General features: G+C 47.0%; 1 protein-coding gene and 1 long non-coding RNA gene across 3 annotated transcripts in view; both read left to right on the forward strand.

Annotated features, from left to right (window-relative positions):
* Nucleotides 1-24,302, forward strand: part of LARGE1 (LARGE xylosyl- and glucuronyltransferase 1) — a 604,219-nt gene that overhangs the window by 70,696 nt on the left and 509,221 nt on the right. The window lies entirely within an intron of this gene.
* LOC125130728 (uncharacterized) lies at nucleotides 20,902-24,027 on the forward strand. The gene is made up of 2 exons (XR_007135782.1): nucleotides 20,902-23,349; nucleotides 23,654-24,027. It is a non-coding gene; the product is annotated as an uncharacterized LOC125130728 (long non-coding RNA).

Genomic DNA, 24,302 nt, shown 5'->3' on the forward strand with positions numbered 1-24,302 from the left:
CCTGGCCCAGACACCTGCAAGTTGGGTTGGCGTTGTCCAGGCGTTGTGAGGTCTGCAGGAGGCAAGCCCAGAGGGCCGGGATCCCGGAACTGCTCAAAGAAGGGACACCAGCATCATGGGTGTTTTCTGTGTGTCAAGGGCTTGATCCATGTTTTATTTTAATTGTCTCAGTTACCCCATGAGGCTGTATTCGTCTCCACTTTAGAAATGAGGGAACTCTCTAAGCCCAGTGAAACCCATTTTGGACTTAGAACCTTCAGAGCTACAGGATAATACATTTGTCTCAAGCCAAAACAAAAAAGGAAAACAAAGGAAGACTTAAAGAGATAACATGCCCAAGGTCAAACAGGTATTGAGGGGCAGATCTGAGACTAGAACCCTAATCTGTGGGCTCCGCTGTCCCCATCTGATGCAGTGCCACCTGGAGAGATGGGGACTGGGTTCCCTGCTGAACCCCAATGTGGAGGGAAGCTGGATCATAATCACGTGATTTCAGGTCACTCAAGTGATGGCTGTGCCTGTTTGCTCATTTATAAAATAGGTTAATAATAATCATAGTAATATTTTGGAGTTCCCATTGTGGCTCAGGTGGTTAAGGACCCGACATTGTCTCTGTGTGAGGACGCAGGTTCGATCCCTGGCGTCGCTCAGTGGGTTAAGGATCTGGCATTGCCGCAAGCTGCAGTGTTGGTCACAGACACGGCTCGGATCTGGTGTTGCCATGGCTGTGGTGTAAGGCTGGCAGCTGCAGCTTCAATTTGAGCCCTGGCCCAGGAATTGCCATATGCCGCAGGTGCAGCCATAAAAAGAAAAAAAAAGTAATATTTTGTAGGATTAGTAAGGATTAAGCGAGATTATTCAGGTACAACCTGCACACCATAAGCCCTCAGTACATCTTAGCTTCCCAGATAAAAAGCTGTCAAAGTTAACATTCGTGATCTTTCTGGTTTTGACAGTTACTTCTGGCAACAATTGTGACCATTTTGTTCCTGGGCTGCCCCTTCTTTGGTAATAGAGTGGCTGTTTTAGGAATGAAGACACAGCTCTTACACTGAGAAGTTATATTTTGCGATATCAAGCCCACATGCAACGGCATGGTGGCCCCCCAGGACATGGAGCAGAGCTGGGATTTGATCCCATGTCCCCCTGTGCCTGTCCCGGGATCCTGGTGTTCTGGATGGCACCTTGGTTTCATCTCCCATGGTCCTGCTGACTCTGCTTCTGGCAGCCTCTGTGTCAGGCAGGCCATCCTAGAGTGAGTTTATTTTTTTATTTTTTTATTTTTTTCTTTTTGCCATTTCTTGGGCCACTCCTGCAGCATATGGAGGTTCCCAGGCTAGGGGTCTAATCGGAGCTATAGCCACCGGCCTACACCAGAGCCACAGCAACGCAGGATCCGAGTTGTGTCTGCAACCTACACCACAGCTCACAGCAACGCCGGATCCTTAACCCACTGAGCAAGGCCAGGGATCGAACCCGCAACCTCATGGTTCTCAGTCAGATTCGTTCACCACTGCGCCACTATGGGAACTCCCCAGAGTAAGTTTATAATCGAGCTGTGGGGAAGCCCAGGACTCTGCTGGAGAAGCGAAAAGACTGGAGCTGGCCGTCACAGCCAGGCTGGAGTTGCCCTCAGCCCCCTTCCCCAGGGAGGTCCTCTGTGGTTCTTGTCAGGATTCAGGTGTCACCACCGCCGAAAAGCCCTCCCTGATAACAGGCCCTCCTCCCCAGGCTCCCAGGCAGAGTGAGCGGTCATCTTTGCTCCCATGGCAGTTTTCGGGAACTTCTCTTGCAGCCTTTTCCACCGTGTGTTCTTAGGCGTTGGCACGTCTCATCTCCTCCACTAGCTGTGAGCTCTTAAAGCTGGGGGACCGTGTGTGAGTTAGAAACATCTGGAGTTCCCATGGTTGCTCAGTGGGTTACGAACCTGACTGGTATCCATGAAGATGCAGGTTCAGTCCCTGGCCTCGCTCAAGTGCGTTCAGGATCTCGCATTGCTGTGAGCTGTGGCGTAGGTTCCAGGTGTGGCTTGGATCTAGGGTTTGATCGCTGGCCTCGCTCAGTGGGTTAAGGATCCAGCGTTGCCGTGAGCTGTGGTGTAGGTCACAGATGAAGCTCAGATCCCACGTTGCTGTAGCTGTGGTGTGGGCCATCGGCTGCAGCCCTGATTCGACCCCTAGCCTGGGAACCTCCATGTGCTGCAGGTGCAGCCACAAAAAGTCAAAAAAGAAAAGAAAAGAAAAGAAAAATGTCTCCTTCTCAGGCCACAGGAATGTTTCTCTTCCTAGCATCTCTCTGCGAGGCAGGCCCATGAGCCTACTTTTGGCTGAAGGATGGTCAGCATAGGTGACTTGTGTACCTTCCAGCTGCAGCATTATTTGTTCTTGAGCAACCAGTGCAGCCTGCAGCAAGCATTGAGAGCAGGACTGGGGGTGGCACCCAATACATAGGTCGGGGTTGGGGGGAGTCTGCTAACGCCCTGATCGTCTGGATCCTTGCAGTAGCATCAAGTGGCCAGGCGTGGCAGTGGGTCCATTCTGCAGGAGGCTTCACCACCTGCCCGGGGGTCCCACAGCAGGGGTTCAGGTCCAACCCTGAGTTGTTCTGTGGCAGTGGGCTGCCATGCGCTGGTCCTGGTTTCTTGGGTTGTGATAATTGTAGGCTAAAGGGGTGTGGGGGAGAGTGGGGGAGCCCTTCGCCACACTGCGAGGCTTGGTGCTGTGTACTGGTGACAAAGGATGCACCCAGGTGGTGGCTTGTCCTCAGCCACCAGGTTACCTGAGGGGAAAAGGAGTTTGCTGTTCTCTCTGTGCCATCAGAGGCCAGCTTCGCTTTTGGGTGGAGTTTCGGTGAGAAGAGCAGGACACGGCTGTGCTTACTGACCTTTTCCTCTCGACACAGATGGGAATGGGATGGGGGTGGGAAGAGCAGGAGGAGAGAGAGGGCAGGAGCCCAGGTGGCAGCTGCCCAGGCGATGCCCACCTCCCCTCCCGGACACATGCAGGCTAAGGAAGCTTTGGTGCCACGGCCACCCCACGATTCTGGGAGGAAGGATGTGGGCGTGTCATTCCAGGGATGGCAGTCAGCCTGAGTGGCAGGCTGGCTCGGGGGGGGGGGGGGGGGGGGGCGTGTCAGCGCCGTGGTGGGCGATCTCCTGTGTCGGGTTTGTCCCCACTCTGTCCTGCTGATTGCCGTGAGGATCCCGCTTGTGAGGACTTGGTGTGTCCCCGGCACTTTGCTAAGTGCTTTCCAAGCATTTATTCTTGGAATCGTCCTCTCTGAGCTCCTGCTGCTGCTGTAAAGATGAGGACCAGGGAGGCTGGGGGACGTTCCTCAGGCCACACTGGCGACTAAGAGGAGAAAAGGTTTCCACCAGGGCTTTCTGACTCCAGACTGCCTAACTGCTGGGCTTTCTCTTGCAGGTCACGGTTTTATTTCTTTTTGTTCCTCTTTTTCCTTTTGCTGTTTTAAAAAACTGAAGTATAGTTGATTTATAATATTTGTGCTGGTTTCAGGTTACAGCAAAGTGTGTATACACACACACACACCTACTGCTTGTTTCAGATTCTTTACCCTTATAGGTTATTACAAGATATTGACTATCATCCCCTGTATTGTATGAGTAGATCCTGTTGTCTGTCTTGTACATAGTGCTGTGCATCTGTTCACCCCCAATTCCTAGTTTGTCCCTCCCGCATCCCCATTCCCCTTTGGTAACCGTAAGTTTGTTTCCTGGGTCTCTGGATCTGTTTTGTAAATACAGCTTTAGGAGTTCCCGTTGTGGCTCAGCAGTTAGAGAACCAAACCCGACTAGCATCCATGAGGTTGGGGGTTCGATCCCTGGCCTCGATCAGTGGGTTAAGGATCCAGCGTTGCCGTGAGGTGTTGGCCAGCAGCTACAGCTCTGATGCGACCCCTAGCCTGGGAACTAACGTATGCCACGGGTGCAGCCCTAAAAAAAAAAAAAAAAGAAGACAACAAAAAATACATATATTTAAGAAATTTTAAATTGTGGTGCAATGCACATAAAAGGTACCATCATGACCATTTATTTTATTGAAGTATAATTTCAATATTGTTGAAGTTTTTGAAGTGTTGAATTTTATGAGAGTTTAGTTGACTTGGAATGCTGTATTAGTTTCAGGTGTGTAGCAAAATGATTCAGTTACACGCGGACATGTGTCCATTCTTTTTTCCCACGTAGAACACGTACAGAACGTAGAGAACGTACAGAACGCTGAGTAGATTTCCCTGTGCTATCCAGCAAGTCCTTGTTACTTACCTATTTTATATCCAGTAGTGTGTGTGTTTGTGCATGTGTGTGTGTGTGAGATACCAATCCTCCCAATTTTTCCCCCCTCATCTTAACCATTTTATTTAATTAATTAATTTATTTATTTATTTTTGTCTTTTTGCCATTTCTTGGGCCGCTCCCGTGGCATCTGGAGGTTCCCAGGCTAGGGGTCTAATCGGAGCTGTAGCCATCGGCCTACACCAGAGCCACAGCAACGCGGGATCCGAGCCGCGTCTGCGACCCACACCACAGCTCAAGGTAATACCGAATCCTTAACCCACTGAGCAAGGCCAGGGATCGAACCCGCAACCTCATTCCTCGTCAGATTCATTAACTACTGAGCCACGACGGGAATTCCTCATCTTAACCATTTTAAAACGTGCATTTGCAAAGTGGTAAATGCACCCACATTATTATGTGACCAGTCTCCTGAGTGCTTTGTTTTTCAAAACCCAGTGTCCGTCCCTTTAAAGAACTGCTCCTCCTCCCCCTTCTTGCGGCCCTGGCCACCACCATCTACTCTGTGTCTATGAATTTGCCGCCTCTCTAGGTACCTCATGTAAATGGAGTCGTACTGTATCTGTCCTTTTGTGACGGACTCATTCCACGTGATGTCACCGGATCCTCATGGTTCGTCCATGTTGCAGCACGTGTCCGAATTTCCTTCCTCTTTCGGGCCAAATGATATTCCTTGGCATGTAGAGACCATGCCATGTCTGTCCATGGACACTTGGGTTTGTTTATTTACCCCTTTTGTCCATGTCTTCTTGGGACCATCTGGGCTTATTGCTGAAATAGCAGGTGTATTAATCCGAGGTCACACAGCTGCGTTTAACCCCAGGCCTCTATGTAATGACTGGACTTTGATTTCGTTTTGCGGCTAAGGTCTCGTAGTTGTAGGAGGTGAGACGTTGATCCATGAGGGAATGATGTTTTCTGTAAAGGGGCCAATGGGGAAAGTTCTAGAAATGTTGGCTGAGGGTTTTCACACTCCTCCTGAAATCCGGCGGATGCTTTTCTACCCGAGCTTCTGCAGTGGCTCTGCAGGTGGTTCTGAGGAGTCTCGGGGCGGGGGGACAGCAAGAGCAGAAGATGGCTGGTCTCTGGCCCTGGCTCTGCCTCATGGGACGAGTGTGGGACCATCCATCCCTCCTCTGCTCTGGGCTTGTTGCTGAAACATCAGCTGCCTCTGCACAAATAGAAATGTGGAGATAGTTGGAGGAAACAGAAAAAGTAGCTTTGGAGAGTTCCCCTTGTGGCTCAGCAGTAACAAACCGGACTAGTATCCATGATGCCTAGGGTTTGATCGCTGGCCTCGATCAGTGGGTTAAGGATCCAGTGTTGCCATGAGCTGTGGTGTAGGTCACAGATGCGGCTCAGATCCCACACTGCTGTGGCTGTGGCAGCTGAAGCCCTGATTCGACCCCTAGCCTGGGAACTTCCATATGCCATGAGGGCAGCCCTAAAAATACCAAGAAAAGAAAAGAAAAGAAAGAAAAGTAGCTTTAATTGCCAGACAAAGAAGGGAGCACAGCAGGCTAGTGCCTCAAAGACTGTGTGTGCCCCCCCCCCCAAAAAAAGGGGGTAGTGAGGACTCTTATAGTGGTTGAGCTGCAGGGTGTGCTCAGCTCGTGGACATTTTCCTGATTAGTGGGTGGTGAGATGATGGGGATTCAGCATCATCAGCCTTCTGGTTCCAGCCCGTCCAGAACATGCTTGTGGGCAGCGTTCAGTTGACTTCTTCCACCTGGTGGGGGCCTCAGCACCTGCAAAACAGTTCCAAGGACATGGCTCAGAATAGTAGCTACAGTCTTTGAAGAACTAAAGGTCCTTGACTTTGTCGAATGGCTACACTGACTGTCATAATTGTCTTGCTTGACTGTTTTCCTTTTTCTCTATATTTTCTCCTTCTCTGATTAAATTGATTCTTTGACTAAAGTTTTTCTATAGATAAAAACCCAGGTGGAGGTCAAGAGCGGGGGTCCACTCTGGGGGAGGCCTCCCAGGGTCCTGCCTGGGAACAGGTCATCTGAACAGTGCAGTTCCAGATGACCTCCAGGGTGACCTCTGGGACCTGCAGGTTCCCCATCCTTTTGAAGTCTGGCCCTTTCTGGCCAGGGAAGTACACCCACCTGGCTCTTGCTAAGCCTGAGGGGGTTTTGGACTCTTTTTTGAATCCCTGCTTGGACAGTACTTCTTCCAGAAACCTCGTGGGGATCCAGTTTACATCTGGGAAGCCAGAAGTGAAGGCTTTTTGTTTATATTCTGTGGGTGCCCATGATTTTCCCCCAAATGTACTTTCTTTATGTACTGGCTATGCCCCAGTTCATTGGGTTCCTGTAAAGCTCTTGCCTTTCTCTCCGCATTTAAAAACTGACGATCGCGAGTTCCCTGGTGGTCTAATGGTTAGGATTTGGTGCTTTCACCGCTGAGGCGAAGGTGCAGGCCCTGGTCTGGGAACTGAGATCCCGCATCAGGCTGCTGCACGCTGCAGCCAAAAATAATAGAATAGAATAGAATAGACAAAATAAAATCTGACTATCTTGGGATGCCATTCTGAAATGAACAAGTATGGTAATGTAACATTATTATCATCCTATAGGTTTGAGTTTGCACAGGTAGATAGTTCCCTTGAGGCTTGGAGTTTTTTTTTTTTAAGGCCTGATAAATGGATGGCCCAGTCATCGGGCTTATGGTGGCCTGGGCAAGCTCTCCTTGGGATATGCCAGACTTTCTGTCCAATCCAATCTGCTATCATTTTCTATGTATAGTTAAGTGTTTTGTTTAACTAGGAGAGTCGGAGTTCCTGTTGTGGTGCAGCAGAAATGAATCCCACTAGTATCCAGGAGGATGTGGGTTTGATCCCCTGGCCTCAGTGCGTTGGGGATGTGGCATTGCTATGAGCCCTTGCTGTGGCTACGGCTGTGACCCCAACCTGGGAACTTCGATATGCTGCAAGTGCAGGCCTAAAACGCAAAGAAAGAGAGAGAGAGAGAGAGAAGGGAAGGAAGGAAGGAAGGAGGGAGGGAAGGAAGAAAGAAAGAAAAAAGAGAGCGTTAATTACCAACTGCTAACATTTACATCTCAACTAGAAGAAAGATTTCAGTGTTTCGGTGAATGTTTCCTTAGTATGTTTTCTAAGAAGCTACCCTTGGATGCTTACTTTAGCTGTACCTTTCACTGACTGCATTTCTTAGATTTTGTGTCCACTGGGGATCGTTTATTGCTCTGATCTATTGAACTCCAGCATTTGGGGCTTCCTTGCTATTTGAGTATCCAAAGCTCGTAATGGATTTTCTCCTGCCTTCCGGGGGGGGGGGGTCTTTCTTTTGCAATCAGCTTAGAACAAAGGAGGCCTGTGGGCAGTGAGGTGAGCTCCCAGAGGTCGCCAGTCTCCATCTGCCCCATAAACTTTGACTTGAGATGCTTTGTCTGCCTTTTCTGCTTGCTCTTGGCAAAACAAAACTTGGACGACGAAGATAATGACAGATTCATCAGACAGCTAACCTTAGAGGGGCCTTGACTGTTTTTCAGAAACTGCATTTAGAAACACGTTCAGAGGCATCAGCCAGTTGTAGAGCACCTGTCATGGCCAGGTAAGATGAGAAGCTTTTTCAGAGTTTTATTAGATCCCCATGGAAACGCCTGTGAGTTCAGAGCTCAATTCTGGTTCTCCCATCACAGCAGACAGAACGCCTTCCTCATGTTGACCCAGAAGTGATTCTAAGTCCCAGTGCCAATGGGATGCCTTTTCCTCTTTCTCTCTCTTTTTTAAAATTGAAGTATAGTTGATTTAAACATCAGGTCTACAGCAAAGCGATTCAGAGTCTTTTTTCATATTCTTTTCCACTATGGTTTATTACAAGATACTGACTGTGGTTCCCCGTGCTGTACAGTAGGTCCGTGTCTCTTTTCTATCTAGTAATGTCTGTCTGCTAATCCCAAACTCCTAATTTATCCCTCTTTGCTCCTTTAGTAACTGTAAGTTTGTTTTCTACGTCTGTGAGTCTGTTTCTGATTGGTAAATAAATTCACTTGTATCATTTTTTTTAGATTCCACATAGAAGCGATATCATATGATACTTGTCTTTCTCTGACTGACTTCACTTAGGATGATAATCTCTAGATCCATCCTAGAGAATTTTGATACAGGGAAATTTGTTTTGAAGCTTGTCCAACAGATGCATGAAATCATGCCCTGATAAAATATCATTCTTCCTTGCAAAAAATTTGCAGAGGGAGTTACTACATTCTTTTTAATGGCTGAGTAGTATTCCATTTGCATGTATACACCACATCTTCCTTATCCATTTCCCTCTGTGTCCTGTTCTCTTTGCTGATGATCAGCAGATGTCTTTATCACTTCTAGGAGCTCCTGGCTCTGCAGAGACCTCAGAGGCTTTATTTTCTTTAGCCTCTTGGTTTATTCTTCACTGAGACCCTCTCGGTTGCAACCATGACTCTGGAACATTCTGGAATCTCTTCAGTGGAAGTCTGGCACAGAGCACTCCTCTATAGTTCCCCCCACTTTGGCTCTGTCTCTGCTCCTAAAAACAGAGGCCATTCCTTACGCTCATCCCCCAGGGGTCCCCAGGCGGCCCCCCCTCCTTAAGCAGCCCTGGAGTGAAAGATGCTTCTTAGACAGATCAGGCTAAATCCTCACTCCATTATTGATTCTTTGGGTTCAGTTAAGCTTTATGCCTCAGTTTCTTTATCTTAAAAAAAAGAAGATGGGGCGAGAATAATACCCCATGGTGTTGCTGTAAGAACTCAGTGAGCAAAAATGTTTAATGAAGGCGAGTATCTTTGTATTATTCAGTCTTGTGTTGCCAGGGGCATACGGCATACGTATTCATTGAATGACAGTGGAATAAGGAATCCCCTCTCCACACCTGATTGGCCCCACTTTGAAAAACGAGATAATGGTGTTGGGCAGTGGTTCCTAAAGGGGGGGCTACTCATCAGAAGTTCCTTGGGGCCCTTTCCCATAAGCACATGACCAAGCCCTGCTCCTGAAATTCTGATTCATTATGTCTGGAGCTTGGCATGTGCATTCTGAAAGCAGAATTTCCCAGTGGTTCTCTTGTGCAGCCCTGGTTAAGAACAAGGGGCTCGCTGACCTTTGGGTCTCTTTCCTGATTCTGTGTTGGGTACAGAGGGGACAAATGGAGTGGCCAGCCAATTGTCAGGGTCTTCTTAGTGATCACTCCACCCCTCACCTCCATCCATCCTTCCACTCGGCGGAAGCATCACCTCCAGAAGGAGTCCCCCGTCCTCAGACTCCCCCTTCTCTGCTGGATGCCTCATGGTCCTCCTCCTCCACTTCCGCGATGCCCCCATCCGCTGGTATGAGGTGTGTCTTCTTTTTAAAAAAGTTTTATTGAAGTGTAGTTGATTTACAATGTTGTGTTAATTTCTTCTGCACAGCAAAGTGACTCAGTGATACATATACGTATTATATGTACACACATATATATACTTACTCATATTCTTTTCCAACAATAGGACCTTGTTGTTTACCCTTCTATATATATATATATTAATTTATGGAGTTCCCGTTGTGGCGCCACAGAAACAGATCCGACTAGGAACCATGAGGTTGAGGGTTCGATCCCTGGCTTTGCTCAGTGCATTAAGGATCCGGCATTGCCGTGAGCCCTGGTGTAGGTCGCAGACACAGCTCGGCTCCCACGTTGCTGTGGCTCTGGCGTAGGCCGGCAAATGTAGCTCTGATTTGACCCCTCGCCTGGGAACCTCCATATGCCGTGGGTGTGACCCTGAAAAGCGAAATAAATAAATACATAAATACAAATATATTAATTTACCTCCGTTAGTCCCCAAATCCCCATCCTTCCCTCCCCTACCCCACTGCTGGGCAACCAAAAGTTTATTCTCTGTGAGTCTGTTTTTGTTTCACAAATGTGATTTTTATCATATTTTAGATGCCACATATAAGTGATATCATATGGTATTTGTCTTTAAAAATTTTTTTTTATTAGACTATGGTTGACTTCCAAGGCTGTCTTTGTTTTGGGGGGTGCAGCATAGTAAATCATTTTACACCTAGATATGTTCAGGTGGGGACATGCTGAGAGCGGTTTCACTCTGACACTTGTTTCCCCTTGGCCACAGCTAAACCACGAGGTGGTCTTGGGGTGGGGCTTGTCCCTGGAGGGTTGAGAGCAAAGTGCAGAAGGAAATGCTTTCATCCATCCATCCATCCATCCATCCATCCACTTTTTTTTCCCGTATAGGTGATTACACACTATTGAGTAGATTTCCCTGTTCTGTGTAGCAGGTACTTGTTAAGTATCTGTTTTATACATTAGTGTGTATGTGTTATTTGTATCCTTCCTATTTCTCCCTTCCCCAGCCCCCATGGTTTCCCCTTTGGTAACCAGAAGATTGGTTTGGAAATCTGTGAGTTTATGTTATAAATAAGTTATTTTGTATCTTTTTTTATGTTCCACATATAAGTGATGTCACATGGCATTTGTCTTTTGCGTCCTGACTTCCTTCACTTAGTATATAACCTGTAGGTCCATCCATGTTGCAGCCGATGACGTCATTTCATTCTCTTTGATAGCTGAGTAATACTCCATTGTGTGTGTGTACCATGTCTCTTCATCTCTTCATCTGTTGATGGACGTTTAGGTTGGGCTGTTGTAAATAGTGCTGCTATGAACCTAGGGTGCATGTATCTTTTCAGATTAGAGTTTTGTCTGGCTAGATGTCCAGGAGTGGGATTGCTGGATCATATGGCAGTTTAGTTTTTTGAGCGACCTCCGTACTGCTTTCCATAGCGGCTGCACCAACTTACCTTCCCACCAACGGTGTAGAAGGCGTCCCTTTTCTCCGAGGTGCATCTTCCTGATCAGGCCATCCGCTAGGTGAGCACGAGCCTTCCTGCTGCAACATGGTGCCTTCACAGCACCTCCCCCAGCCCCTTGTAGCTACTTGGCACATCCTGTATGTTTAACTCTGTCCCTGGTGAATATATAAAAGATGATTTCAAAAGCCAACCTCTCTGGTTTATATGTGTAAGTCACAGCTGTCTCCCCTGAGATTCCTTCTGTGCTTACTCAGACCAGTAACAAAGGGCATCTTTGTCAGACTGGCCTCTTAAAAAAAATAAACCAGAGACATTTGGGGGCGGGGGGGGGGGGGGAGTGATTTACTCTTCCTTTGTCATTAACCTTGAGGATGAGACTGTCTTTCCCATTATGTTTTATTTTCACTTTCCTGGAATTTATCAAGTGGTCTCTTTTCTGTAAAGGTTACCTTTCAGAGGCTTGATTAGAGTGCTGGGGGATTTACTGGATTTTTTTTTTTTTTAATAAGGGATATGATAGAGAGGGCTGATGTGAGCAGATGGGTGAAAGGTCAGCCCTGGAGATCTGAAAAGAGGCCTTCTCATGAGAAACTGAAACGAAGGCTCCAAGGACACATTCTTTTTTTTTTTCTTTGCTGGCAACTGCTGAAGTTGTTAATAGCATTTGTTTTCAAGTTTGTTTTATAGTTGGCAGATCTTCCCAACCAGTCCTTCATGGCTTGTCTTTTGTGTTCAGTGCAAGTTCTTTAAAGAAAAAAAGCGCATTGGTAATTGCATTCATCAACTATAACTTTATGTTCGTTATTTGAGTGTGATTTTTTTTTTTTTTTGAGATAGATTTCAGAGTCAAGTAACAGCTTAATCTTCTTGTTCAGCATCTAAAGGGAATGTTTGGTGAGGCTGTGCTGGAGGACTGCGGGCCTCCTGCCTGCATGGTTGGGACTCAGGTGGGGACATGCTGAGAGCGGTTTCACTCTGACACTTGTCTTCCCTTGGCCACAGCTAAACCACAAGATGGTCTTGGGTGGCGCTGGTCCCTGGAGGGTTGAGAGCAAAGTGCAGAAGGAAATGCGTTCATCCATCCATTCATCCATCCATCCATTCATTTATCCATGCATGCATTCGTCCATTCATCCTTCCATCCATCCATCCATTCAGTGATTATTTGGTGCTTACCCCAAAGCAGGTTCTGAGGATATAGAACACAACCTCCAGTCCTGTCCTTGTGAACATGCTTTGGCACCAGACTCTTTCCAATGCAGCTTTTGTGGGAAGGAAGACGTCCTTGCTGCCTTGGGCATACTTATCTAGTATCATAACTCTCTGTGCAGCAGATATTACTAGGGATTGTATATACACACATCTATCTGTAAACATTATACTGGAGTGTACTGTTTCGCAGATCAGTTACAGCTATGGAATTATGCAGCCTGGGTTTGGAAACAGACGCCACCTCTTACCAGCTGTGTGACACTGAACAGGGGCTTCACTGTTTATAGCCTTGGGTCCTCTGCTGAACGAGGTTAACAGTTGGACCAGGATCTCGGAGGTCACTGGGATCACGTGTGAAGTGCTTAGCAGATCGCCTGGCTGCACAGCGTAGTCTCTTAGTAGGTTGGAACTCTACCAGGGGAAAAACACTGCCAGATTCATGGGAGAAAAATATATCAGTTTTATTGAATATTACAAGTTTTACCCACCTGGCACAGGGGTGGGGCAGAGGTGGGTGGACAAGGTGTTGTAGAAAGAAGAGAAAGTGGGAGTTCCCTTGTGGCTCAGTGGTTAAGTGGCTTGGGTCGCTGCTGTGGCATAGGTTCAATCCCTGGCCCAGGAACTAAGTTCCACATGCCACAGGGTGCAGCCAAAAAAAAAAAGAAAAAAGAAAAAAAAAAAAGAAGCAGATAGGACGGAAACCTTGTATACTTTTCTGACAAAGGGTGATACATTTGTAGAGAAGTGACAAGACAAAGGCAAGGACTTTTTGGATGTTTTTGGAGCAGTAAATTGTGGGAAGGTAAATATATGCAGAAAGAAAGGGCACGAAAGTTTATTTAACAAGATTTATTTATGTTGGAGTTCCCGTCGTGGCTCAGTGGTTAATGAATCCGACTAGGAACCATGAGGTTGTGGGTTCGATCCCTGGCCTTGCTCAGTGGGTTAAGGATCCAGCGTTGCCGTGAGCTGTGGTGTAGGTTGCAGAGGCGGCTCGGATCCCGTGTTGCTGTGGCTCTGGTGTAGGCCGGTGGCTACAGCTCTGATTGGACCCCTAACCTGGGAACCTCCATCGCCGTGGGAGCAGCCCAAGAAATGGCAAAAAGGCCAAAAAAAAAAAAAAGATTTGTTTATGTTGATTCTTCTGGGTACCATCTCCAACTCTGATGATAAAGATGTTCTGCCTCCTCTCTGATCTTGGAAGAGGGGGCAGCTTCACAGGGGGGTTGATGCCCTGCTCTTGGCAGAAGCAGAGAGGGCAGAGACTTCATCCTCTGTCAGCTTTTTCTCAATGCCTTCTGCTCAGATTGTCCTGACGCCAGAGTGGCATCTTTTTGGGGGGCATCTGCTGATCCCCTGCAGTCTGGATGCACAGATGTGTCTGAAGCCTGTGTGCGAGTGAGAAAGCCGAGGTTCTTCCAGGTTTCAGACCTCAGGCTTCCACCCAGGGAGCCTGGACTCATTCCTGCTTTCCGTCCTGCACCAGGGTGACCTGGGGATCAGGTTTATTGTTGAAAGGCAGATTGGGGCAGAGGGTCTGGAGACCCCGGTGCTCCCTGGTTCCACAGTGGCATTGCTGGCAGTCTTGGACACATTCCCAAAACTCTCAAGGTCTCACCTGTCTCATTTCTGAACTGGGACAAGGATGCTTATTTTCATGGTCACCTCCCTTTCAAATTTCATATGGAGACGGTCTCCTTTGGCCATCCTGCTTATTATCGCCACCTCTGCCCACATTCCTGATCCCCTTGGCTCTGCTCTGCTCTTTCTTCCTTTTTTTTTTTTTTTTTTAAAATACTTATCACCTTCCAACATACTGTAGAATTTTTTTTAATGTTGTATGTTTATTTTTAATTATCTCTTTCCCCCATTGGAATGTTACTTCATTAAGGGTCGGGATCTTTACTTACGTTGCACTGAGGACTCCCCACCCTTGAAATTGTCCTCCGCAAACAGGTATTGTGAATAGTTGAACAAATTCCTGAGCAAACGAAAAACACATCTCCCCAGCAACTCGTGGCTGCTGTCAGCTTGGAGCTGGGCCGGCTCTGATGGCTGGGTCCTGGTGTTCTCCTATTGGACATGAAGAATTTCACAGCGCGCTGACCCGTGACAAGGTCACTCTGTGATGGTGATGGAACAAGACAAAAACAAGACCACTCCATATCAAGACGGAGCACAGATAAAAACGAGAACACTGTGTGGTCCTGGCAGAACGGACCAAACATCCGCCTCTGCCAGATCACTTGACTGCTGTGTTGTTACCAGTTACAGCCAGAGCCCTGCTCTCTTCCTGAGCTGTAGCTGCTGGCCTACGCCACAGCTCATAGTAGCGCTGGATCCTTAACCCACTAAGCAAGGCCAGGGATCGGACCTGCATCCTCATGGATGCTAGTTGGGTTTGTTAACCACTGAGCCACAATGGGAACTCCTGGGCAGCTCTCTACCTGCTGCCTCCTAGGTGAGTGTTCACAGCTACCTGGGCACAGAATTCCTGCTTTATGCCTGCGCCTTCCAGAGCAGAACCTCCTTGAACCCGCCCCCAAATCACAGAGCAAAAACCCAGATCGTATCAAGAGCACCCCAACATCCTCTGTTGAGATACCCAGGTTCTCTGTGGCATAAGGCGAACACTGTCTCACTCCAGCTGAGTTCCTGGTGGCCTCTGGCTGGAGGCTGCAGCCCCACGTATCCTGGTGAATAAAACTTTGTAAGTGGGCATCTGTGGGTTATTGCAGTCCGCCCTCCCTATCTGCGTGTTCCGCATCCGTGAGAATTCAACCAAGTGTGGATCGAATTTCAATCTTCCATCTGTACTTGGGTGAACGTGCATGTGCCAAATGTGCAGAGACGAAGGCCGATGACACTAGGCCATTTTATTATATTAGGGCTTGAGCACAGCAGATTTTGGTATCTTAGGGGAGCAAGGGTCCTGGAACCTATGCCCAGTGGATACTGAGGGACAAGTGTCTTACTAGCTAAACAAACTGAACAGATGGGTTCTTTGCTGGGCCTGAGTTTTCTCATCGCCAAAATGAGGGGGTTGACCAGATGACTCTCCTTATAGGTGTCGCCTTTGGCAGTTCCTGGGTATTACTAAGCACTTGTTGTATGTTGTACATTATGGAGACCCTAAAAAAGTAGAGGTGGCACCTTGGAATCCCCCCACCCCCGCAGTGGTTACCTGCTCTGTAACCCTGAGCAAGATACAGAGCCCCGAACCTCAGTTTTATTAGCTGTAACATTGTGATGCTGTTGGTTAATAATGATGGTGATGAGAATTATAACCTGACTTTTCTAAGAGCTTCCTCTGTGTTACCTGAATGAAGCAACCATGAATTCTTCGAATCACCTTAAGAGGTTGGTACTGTTACACCTTTAGACCCAGGAGAAGATGAAGTTGTAGAGAAGTTAAATAACTTTCCTAAGATCACACAGTTTAGTAGCATCAGAACTGGGATTCAAACCTAGTTTTTTGTCTTTTTTGTGTGTCTTTTTTTTTTTTTTTTTGCTTTTTAGGGCCGCAGGTGCAGCATATGGAAGTTCCCAGGCTAGGGGTTGAATGGAGCTACAGCACAGCTGTGCTGGATCCGAGCTGCATCTGTGACCTCCACCACGCTCACGGCAACACTGGATCCTTAGTCCACTGTGCGAGGCCAGGGATCGAACCTGCATCCTCATGGATACTAGTCAGGTTCATTTCCCCTGAGCTACAACAGGAACTCCTGGTTTTCGTCACGTGAAGTCCATATCATATTGAAGTCCGTATTATATTGTGAATTCTAAGCACAGGCTCTTCATCATGGCACTGCAGTGAACCTAGATGGTTGCTATTTAATAGACATCAAACTATGTTTAGCCTGAGCCCTGCCTTAAAGGGTGCACAGATGAATTACAGGGCTAAGTCCTACATAACCCTTGCTGGTTGTTGAAACAAACCAGGATGTGAGAAAAAGCACAGATGCAGGGGTTGGATGGAGGGTTCATGCCTCAAGGCTTGAAGACAAAAGGGAAAAGCCTAGTGAGCTGGGCTGATAGAGGAGAGGTGGATTTAGGAGGCAGTGCCAGTTTCCAGAAGAGCACTGATTTGGGAGTCTAGAGACCCAAGGTCTTACCCTGACTACTGCCTAGGGGTTCTTAACAACTCTAATTGTTAAGGTTCTTCCTTTGTAAAAATAGAGTCAACTCCTCCTCTTGCATAAAGTAGGTTACATCCATGAGAAAACTTTACAAATAGTCATGTGCTGTCAAAGGGTAAGGCCTTCCTCTCATTGTGGAGACAAAAAAAAAAAAATCACATGCAGTTGCCAGGTACTTCACGCCACATAATCCGGTGCTTAGTGATCCGTAGGCTTCCCCTACCCCCACTTTAGAAAGGAGGGTTGCCATAGGAACCTCGTCATTACCATTCAGCAAATGTGGGCTTGTTAGGGTGGAGTATGTATTAAAGACCCTTTAGGGAGTTCCCGTCGTCGTGGCGCAGTGGTTAACGAATCCGACTAGGAACCATGAGGTTGCGGGTTCGGTCCCTGCCCTTGCTCAGTGGGTTAACGATCCGGCGTTGCTGTGAGCTGTGGTGTAGATTGCAGACGCGGCTCGGATCCGGAGTTGCTGTGGCTCTGGCGTAGACCCCTGGCTACAGCTCTGATTCGACCCCTAGCCTGGGAACCTCCATATGCGCGGGAGCGGCCGAAAGAAATAGCAAAAAGACAAAAAAAAAAAAAAAAAGACCCTTTAGGTTATAGGTGGGGTCTTGGCCACAGGAGTGTGGTGGGAGGGGCAAGCTGCCCTGGGGGAGCCGCCAAAGCCCCGCCCTCCACCAGGCGAGGGAGGGGCCCAGGATCCAGCTGCCACCTTGAACCCGCTTACCCTACCCCTCCGCTCGGAGTCAGCCTGAACTGCGCAAGGATTTAAATTGGAAACTATTAACCGGATTATCCTTGCAAATAAGGTTCGAGGGCCTTCCCTGCATTAAAGGGGGGAAGAGATCCTCCTGTGGGATTGCAGAACGTGATGATGACGATGGTGAGGATGCTGAAGTTGATGATGACACCACCGCCATCTCCCACTTCTGGTGCTGGATGCCAGACTCTAGTGCTTACAACCAAGCCATTATGATCCCCTTTTGCAGATGAAGACGCTGAGGCATAGAGTGGCTGGATTACCCACTCACCGTCCCTAGGTTTTATACCCTAGATTTGAATTAGGTCCTTCTGACCTTAAATTCTGAAGCCTTAAGATTGCTCCCTGTGTCCTTAGAGCTAATCCTAGAACATCCAAGCTATTGTTTATTTAGTACCATCTTCTTTTAGCGGGAAAAATGCAGGTTAGAAGAGGTGAGGTCCCTGTTTGAAGGCCATAGTATTTATTTACTTTTTTAGGACAACACCTGCAGCATATGGAGGTTCCCAGGCTAGGGGTCAAATTGGAGCTACGGCTGCTGGCCTCTGCTACAACCACAGTAACGTGGGATGTGAGCCGCGTCTGTGACCTACACCACAGCTCATGGCAATGCCAGATCCTTAACCCACTGAGCAAGGCCAGGGATCAAACCTGCATCCTTATGGATCCTAGTTGGGTTTGTTACTGCTAAGCCACAGCGGGAACTCCAAGGGCATGTCGTTATTGGTGCAGAGTGAATGAAAAGGGGTGGAGTGAGGTAGAGAAGAAAGGAATTAGCATCCACCTTTTTATTTGGCTGCACCCACAGCATGCAAACACTCCCAGGCTAGGGATCGAACCTGAGCCACAGCAGCAACACTGGATCCTTAACCCACTAAGCCACAGGGGAACTCCAGGAATCAGCCTTTAATCATGTGATTAGCCTTTTTAATCCTTGGTAGAAACCTTAGTAGGTCATGAATGTGGTCCTCTGATTTGGAGACCAGAAATGGTGTCTGAGATAAGGTATTTGCTTGGGGCTAGTTAGGGGTGGACGGAGGACCTGAAGCCAGGTCCCTCTGGATGGACCCAGGGGATCTTCCTCGAAGTAGCCAGTTGAATACCAGTTTGTTCAGAACCGGGGATCCGTCATGGGCAGGCACGCCTTTGGTGAGACCATGGGACAAAGACCCAGTGCCTGGCAATATGTAAGGAGCACCGGGCACCCTTGTCTCCATGTGGCTTCAGGGTTTGCCTCTTCCCTTGTCTACCAGAGGCAGAAGCCTGGCAGGGGTGGGCTCCTGCCATGGGGACAGGTTATAAAGGGCCTCTTTCCTTCTCTTCCTTAATCCTGGAGGGAATGGCTCTCCCTTTGAGTGATTCAGGGGCTCTTGAGGAGTAGGAAGGAGAAATAATAGAACTGCTGGCTGAAAACTCTCAAGCCCTGCCCTTTCTTATTCCAATGCTTCCTCCAGCCTCTGAACGGGTTCCGAAACCACTTAGCCGCCATCTTGTTCCCCTTCATAGATACTATGTATTTTAGCTGTAAATATGTTTGTAATGAAAAATATTGGGGAATCTGAGATAGACTGGGTGGGAGAGTTTTGATTAATCTTTTCTTGATAAACACCCACTGTTTATACTCTCAGCTTTCAGGGCAGATTCAAGCATTAGTATCCTTCTAGTGTAAAAAAAAAAAAAAGGAAAGCCTACAGAGGACTTAAAAAAAAAAAAAAAACCACTATGTTGCCTGATTTAGTTTTGATTGCTCATGTCACTGGCTTCTTCCGTGGGACGATTAATTGACTGTAGGGAGTGGCTGCTTCTCGCCACAGCAAGTTCCAAGTCATGCAGTGAAACGGTGACATTGATCGTTTTGGGTCCTTTAGATTCTGCTACATAGAAACAAGCTGCTAATTTTGTAACCGCCAGTTAGCATTAGTGGGGGCGGCAGGAATTACTGGTTTGATTATTGATTGGGGGCTGTGGTTTATGCTTAGGCTATTTAGGGGAGGAGAAAACTGATGAATGGGGGAGTTAAGGCAGTAAAAGATGGAGTCATGCGGGGTTTTAGGCAGTTGGTTAATGGAAGAAAAAAGACCAAATGTGATGTGAGGCATAGGATTTGCTTGGCTTTTCCTAATGTATAATCTGAGAAGCCAGTGGACATTTTTAGAAGATTTGGGTGTGTCACATAGTACATCTGGTGAGAATTAATTAATCTCTTGTGTGAATTGAGAGTATACCACTACGTCTTAGAAATCCACTGGATTACTAGTTTTGCTTATTATTTCAAGAACTATTTATCATGGAGTTCCCATCATAGTGCAGCGGAAATGAATCCAACTGGGAACCATGAGGTGGCAGGTTCGATCCCGGGCCTCACTCAGCAGGTTAAGGATCCAGTGTTGCCATGAGCTGTGGTGTTGGTCTCAGACATGGCTCAGATCCTGAGTTGTTGTGCCTGTGGTGTAGGCCAGTAGCTATAGCTCCGATTAGACCCCTAGTCTGGGAACCTTCATATGCTGGTGGTGTGACCCTGAAAAGCCAAAAAAAAAAAAAAAGGAACTATTTATCAGTTGCTTTATATATAAAGCACTATGGATATATATGTGTATACATGTGTTTGTATATACGTGTTTGTGTATACACACACACAGCTTTATATATATATAGAATATAATAGAATAAGCACTATTCTGGACATATGCCAAAATTTAAATTATTTATTAATATGTGAAGTGTATCTTACAGAATTTCAATTTTTTAAAAATTAATAATCTCATATTGTTAAATAAAAGGTTTCAGAACAGTAGTAGAGTAGATCCCTTGTGGCTTAGCGGAAACAAACCCAACTAGTATCCATGAGGATTCCTGGTCTCATCCAGAGGGTTAAGGATCTGGCGTTGCCATGAGTTGTGGTGTAGGTCACAGATGTAGCTCCGATCCCTTGTTGCTGTGGCTGTGGTGTAGGCTGGCAGCTGTAGTTCCAATTTAACCCCTAGCCTGGAAACTTCCATATGCTGCACATGTAGCCCTAAAAAAAAAATAAAAAGTAGTAGGGTTTAATGCAATTTGGGTAAAAATTTAAAACCTTGTGTGTTTATGTATGAAACATTCTGGAAGTTACATAAGAAGCTAAAAAAAAATCTAATATACAAAGTAGCCATCAAAGGCTGCCAACAACACAAAAGTGAAACAACTATATGTTATGTGCCTTCTTATGGAACTTGAATATAGTCAGGATCCTGGATCTAACTCTGAAATCACCAGAAGTAGAGAGGGCAGGACTTTTATTAAATGATAAACAGAGAAGCGATTATGAAAATCCAGGCAGTGGGAAACTCTATAGAAACATGACTCAGTTCTTCATTAAGTTAATTATAAGAGGAAAAGCATCGTGGAGCAGTGATCTTGGATGTCAGATGATGTTGAAGAATTAATGCCTTTTTTTCCCTTAGTGTGATCATGAAACTGAAATCTTTATCTTTTAGATAACCGTATTGAAATATTTTTAACTAGATGGGTAATACATTTGAGATTTGCTTCAAAATAATCTAGAGACTGGGTGGGATAGAGCCAAAAGAAGACTTGATAATTGTTGATGCTGAGGCTTAAGTATATAGGGGATTCCTCCTTGTTTTGAACATTTTTCAATTTTGGGGGGCATTTTTCACAATAATTTTTTAAAAAGGAGATCCTCAATCATCATTTTTTACCCACGCCATATCAAGAGGTGTCATAAGGTCCACCATCAGTAACATCCTGGAAGGTTCCCATTTGGTTCGATCTTAGAAAGATCTAAGAAACTTGAAATAGGGAGAGAGGCTTAAGTAGGTGGGACTTCATAAATGCCAGCGATATACTGCTCCACTTGTATGTTTTATATCTTGGAGTTTCTCCCGTAAGATTTCATTTGGGCCAAATGAAGGCTTTTTTACTCCTTAAAAATAAAGACAGTATGGAAAGCACCCCCTAATTTTATATACAAGGAAACTGAAGCCCAGAGAGGGAAGGTGATGCATCCAAATTCAAGCAGCAGACAAATCTCCCAGCCCAGGCCTCTCGTTAGATGTTCCGTGCACTACTCAGTCATGCACCTGGTTATCCTTGAAACCTCCTACCCAGGATCCTCCAGGAAGGTCCATCACCTGCATTCTGGTGCTGCTTCACCCTGAAGTGGAAGCTGACATCATTCTGCGTGTACAAGGAGCCAAGGAGAAAGTCCCATTAGAGATGCGCTTGCTGTGTATCCCATGCTCCCTGATGTTGCCCCTTTAACCTCCTGGCTGAGGGCCTGTGCCAGGGAGCCCTGTAGCAGGAGGAAGCCACTGAAATCAGGGACTGAGCAGTCCTGTTGAGACCCTACATGGGCTAAAAAGCCTATACATTGAACACTAATCATTTTTAACGTTTGTTGCACCTGCTGCTAATCTTTATTTGCCTTCAGTGAAACCTGGGAGCCTCAGAGGGACACAAAAGATCCCTGTCGTTCAGGTCCAGGGGCGCAGGTGGAGAACCACTAGAATCTAGGTGTGTAGGACTGTTTTGGTAAATTGAAGGTTCCCTCTCAACACTTACCCAGATATCCACTTAGGAAAAGAGGGGGATGGAAGGACTAGAACTTTGAGGGGAACGTAGTGGGAACAGATTTTTCAGAGCTTAGAGTTGCTGATCCATAGCCCTTATGTTAATGTTCGACCCTGGCACTTGAGCTTTGTGCTACTGCTCCCCAAACTTTCAGGATAAGGCTTAGCTCCATCAGGAACATTTTGGTCAAGATTTGGCCAGGTTGGGCATGGGGAGAGGGTCTGGTGGGACATAGGGAGATAAATACCCCCATAAATACCTTTGATCTGAGACCTTATTCTTTTGCCCTTGCCTCTGCTAAGATCTCTTTTTAGTCTCTTGAGTTTGACATTTAGAACAAGGCTGTTGAGTATTATGGAGTGTATTCAGAACTCAGTTGAGGGTGAATAATCTTTCATGAGTGCATACTGTATTTGCTGACTCTGGCTTACAGAGATGGCTGAGACCTAGTACATTCCTGGGAGTTTCCACTGTGGCTCAGCGGGTTAAGAACCTGACATAGTGTCCGAAAGGATGTGGGTTCGATCCCTGGCCTCGCTCAGTGGGTTAAGGATTCGGAGTTAGCACAAGCTGCAGTGTAGTTCAAAGACAATGGCCTGGATCCCAAATTGCTGTGGCTATGGCATCGGCCAGCAGCTGCAGCTCCGAACTTCCATATGTTGCAGGTGTAGCTATAAAAGGAAAAAAGGCAAAAAGACCTAGTACCTTGTTGAAGGTGTATAGTCTGATAATTTAATGAGAAATAATGCACAAGGCCTCACTCAATGTTACTAATTCCTTGCTCCTTTCCAGGCAACCTGGTAATGTTTTATCTGTGTTTGGTCATTTAGTTGTTGCAAAAACCACAACGAAGTTACCATTAGTAACTTGATTTTCAGAGTTCCTGCTGTGGTGCAGGGGGTTAAGGACCCAGCATTGTCTCTACTGTAGCACAGGTTTGATCCCTGGCCCAGCGTAGTGGGTTAAGGATCTGGAATTGCTGCACGTGCAGGTGACACAGGGTGCCTTGCGTCTGGAATTGCTATAGGTCCCAGCTGTGGCTTGGATTCAGTCCCTGGCCCAGGGACTTCCATATGCTGCAGGTGCGGCCGGAAAAGAAAAGAGAGGGGGGGAAAAAAAAAACCTTGATTTTTACAGATGGTTCATGGAGCTCAGAGGTCCTGTAACTTGCTTGCCTGAGGTTATAAAGCTACTAATAAGTGTTGGAAGCCAGGATTTGACACTAGGCAGCTGTTTCCTTGTTCACTCTTGCCACCACACTCTATCTACTGCTTTCCATTGTGGAAAAGACAGACTCATAACCCATTGCAGTACCGTGAGCACAGCCTCCGTACCTGCGGTGCCAGTACAGAGGCTGTCATGAATGGGGAGGAGAGCAGGGAAATCAGGGAAGACTTCCGAGAAGAGGAGACACCTGGGGTGGGTTTAAGGGATAAAGAAGAGTCTGCCAGCCAGGCTAAGAGTGGAAAGTCCAGTCTAGAGGAGCAACATGTGTAGGAGTCCAGAGGCACAAACAAACACCCTATTTGGGGATCGGCAGGTGTTTTTTGTTTTTTTTTTTTTGTCTTTTGTCTTTTTTGTTGTTGTTGCTGTTGTTGCTATTTCTTGGGCCGCTCCCGCGGCATATGGAGGTTCCCAGGCTAGGGGTTGAATAGGAGCTGTAGCCACCGGCCTACGCCAGAGCCACAGCAACGCAGGATCCGAGCCGCGTCTGCAACCTACACCACAGCTCACAGCAACGCCGGATCATTAACCCACTGAGCAAGGGCAGGGACCGAACCCGCAACCTCATGGTTCCTAGTCGGATTCGTTAACCACTGCGCCACGACGGGAACTCCCGGCAGGTGTTTTTTTATGTGCGGGGATGGGTCATGCCCGTGGCAGAGAGCAATCATGACATGCTGCAGGAATTTCAAGGGCGACATTGCCCTCCAGTTCAGTCACCACTAGCCACATGTGGCTACTTTAAAATAATTAGAATAGGAGTTCCCGTTGCGGGTCAGCGATAACAAAACAACTGGTATCCATGAGGATGATCCCTGGCCCCACTCAGTGGGTTAAGGATCCGGTGTTGCAATGAGCTGTGGTGTAGGTTGCAGATGCGGTTCGGATCTGGTGTTGTGGTGGCTATGGTGTAGGCTGGCAGCTGCGGCTCTGATTCGACCCCTAACCTGGGAACTTCCATATGCTGCGGGCGAGGCCCTAAAAAGACCAAAAACACAAACAAACAAAAAAAAACTAGAATAAAGTTAAATAAAAATTCAGGTTTCTCAGTCGGAATAGCCCACCTAACTTAACTAGTGGCTACCATATTGGACAGCACACATGTACAACTTTTATGTCATGACAGAAAGTTCTGTTGGACAGAGCTGGGCTGAATCAATTTTCTTTTTCTTTTTTGGCCGCCCCTCGGCATATGGAGTTCCTGGGCCAGGAATCTGATCCGAACCACAGCTGCGACCTACGTGGCGGCTGCAGCAACGCTGGATCCTT

This window comes from Phacochoerus africanus, chromosome 7 (assembly GCF_016906955.1).
Source record: "Phacochoerus africanus isolate WHEZ1 chromosome 7, ROS_Pafr_v1, whole genome shotgun sequence".
Lineage (NCBI taxonomy): Eukaryota > Metazoa > Chordata > Mammalia > Artiodactyla > Suidae > Phacochoerus > Phacochoerus africanus.